The sequence below is a fragment of the Nansenia antarctica genome (genome assembly GCF_963989245.1).
Source record: "Nansenia antarctica genome assembly, chromosome: 15".
Lineage (NCBI taxonomy): Eukaryota > Metazoa > Chordata > Actinopteri > Argentiniformes > Microstomatidae > Nansenia > Nansenia antarctica.
Genome location: NC_137685.1, coordinates 3639072 through 3641571, shown reverse-complemented (window position 1 = coordinate 3641571; position 2500 = coordinate 3639072). Strand labels below are relative to the sequence as shown.

The following is a 2500-nucleotide window of genomic DNA, read 5'->3' as shown; positions in this document are numbered from 1 at the left end:
CTCAGGACAGAGGGCAGGGTGAACAAGATGTAGTGAGAGAAAAAAACGCAATTACGCCACAGGACAGGAGATATGGTGAAACCCCCCAATAGAAATCAAACCATGTGTACCACGAGAGAATGAGATGCAAACAGTTTAATAGGCAATTTGTCACCCGGATCCCCCCAGCTGAAGTACCCGGTGGGGGGGGGGGGATAGAGAGAGAGAGAGAGAGAGAGAGAGAGAGTGGGATAGATAGAGAGAGAGAGAGAGAGAGAGAGAGAGAGAGAGAGAGAGTGGGATAGATAGAGAGAGAGAGAGAGAGAGAGAGAGAGAGAGAGAGAGAGTGGGATAGATAGAGAGAGAGAGAGAGAGAGAGAGAGAGAGTGGGGGGATAGAGAGAGAGAGAGAGAGAGAGTGGGGGGGGTGGCAGTGCTTTTTGATGAGTGCCAGATCTCTCAGGCTACATCCACTCATCCACTTTACAGACAAGGGTTAGCCTAGCGAGGGAGTGTCACGCCCACAGAGAACAGTGGAGAGCCGTGTACGCTCCAGGAACAGCAGCTGCTCTGGTGGTAAATAAAAGGAAGCATTTTGAACTGAGTGTCGGCCGGAGGTGTTCGCGGTTTTTAATGCCCCGTTCCTCTTCAGAACATCTGATAATGTGGGCGCGTCGTATAGCTAGCTACACTGTTTATGACGGGTGTACAGTATCGTACACAACACCACCCCCATTTGCTATCGTCGTCATTGTCTACGGGCCTCCTCCTCCTCCTCGTACATTCACACACTGCTTATTAGCATAAAGGGGAGACACACGCTTGAAAGTTGATGAGTGGAAGAAGATGTAATTACCGTGTTCTCCTCAGAACTGAGAGCAGGGGCACGCGGGGTAATGACGTGCGGAGATGATAGGAGCAGAGGAGAGAGGAGTCAGAGACTTAGTGTCTTTCTAACCAATTACAGCACACAGACGTTCCTATATCCATCGTTACAGCGTCAGGGGCTATGCTATCTCAGCTGTTCTAATCACACTATCTCTCTGAGGAGATAATGGGATATGGTACTCCTTTACAAAGTTTTGTTTGAATGTGCCAGGAGAATATTTTTGTCCAATTAGAGAGCTGATTACAGCAGGGCTAGAGTGGAGCGATGGATGTGTTCTTCTAATCTAGTCTTGATTTGAGAGTGCTCAGTTTGGAATGTGATTTTTCCTTTGTGTAGGTGTGTGCGTGTTTGTGTGTTTGTGTGTTTGCGTGTGTTTGTGAATGTGTGTGTTTGTGCGTGTGTGCCTGCGCACGTGTGTGTGTGTGTGTGTATGTGTGCGCACACGTGTGTTTGTGAGTGTGTGTGTGTGCCCGTGTGCGTTTTAATGTACAGAAACATCCTAAAGACAGAATACTTTAGAATAATTAAGCAATATCACACTGGAGGTTGTGCTGTTATACTGAATATCAGCACGGCTGTGATTGGGTCGTAGGTACGAGGAAGACAATCACAGGCCGTGATATTCAGTATAACAGCACGACCTCCAGTGTGATATTGTTTTTATACAACAGTTATACAGTGCAATTTATTAGTTAACAAGCGACAACAGATTATGATTTGTTTGTTTATTTTATCATAAAAATTAAAAATAAATAGTTCTGCAACTTCAACTGGACTGTTGCCTAGTAACCTGAACACAAACAATGTAGTCTAATTAACAGTCATTTAGTAGAACATCTGTGCGGCGGAGTGATACATACAGTTAAAAGTCCCAGTGCTGTTTTATACTGTATATCAGCACTCATGGAATGCCTCTTGTCCAATCAAATTACTTGGTCGGAACTAACTGTTGTATAATGAATTATGAATGAGTCAGACCACACAGGAGTCAGACAGGAGAGAGAGGTGAACTCTGGAGGTGGTCTTCAATTTCCCCACACAAAGAGACTCCTGTAAACGGACAGATTGGACGATTGGAGTCATCAAGGACCTCTATTGTTACGATCAGCCTCTTTGTTCAGGTTTCCTCTGAACATCCCCCTCACAGTGGCTTAAATGACCCTCAATGGACATGGGAGTATTTACTGCAAGTGAATGACTCAGTGACTCACTGTTCAATGGCACTGCCACGTTTAGCACAATCCCACCCTTCTCCTCACCCAGAGTCTGTCCTCTCTCCTCTATGTCTCATCCAAGTCACACGATGCGCGAGCTAACTAATCTCCCTGTCTGCTAAACTCCGTTGCTGTTGAAATAACCCTTAGCTTCAGGGAGCAGCTAGGTACAGTTCCAGACAGCATAGAGAAACACAGTCACAGTAAACTGTTTTTGAAGTAGTTCTGCAGGTGTTTAAGGTCAGGGCTGCCGCTACTTACCATACACACGCATCATTGTTAGACCACCGTTAGTGCTAGCGGTATCTATTTAACACCATTAGTGCTAGCGCTATCCCCCCCCCTAAGGTTAGCCGCAAAACAAAATGTGTCACCTTTTTGGGCCGTCACCAGTTTGCACCGCTGCGTCTGGCTTGTTG

The 2500-nt window shown here is 46.1% G+C and overlaps 1 protein-coding gene across 1 annotated transcript in view; it reads left to right on the top strand.

Annotated features, from left to right (window-relative positions):
* magi1b (membrane associated guanylate kinase, WW and PDZ domain containing 1b) overlaps positions 1-2500 on the top strand; it is a gene marked incomplete at both ends in the record, with an annotated part of 154426 nt that overhangs the window by 111378 nt on the left and 40548 nt on the right.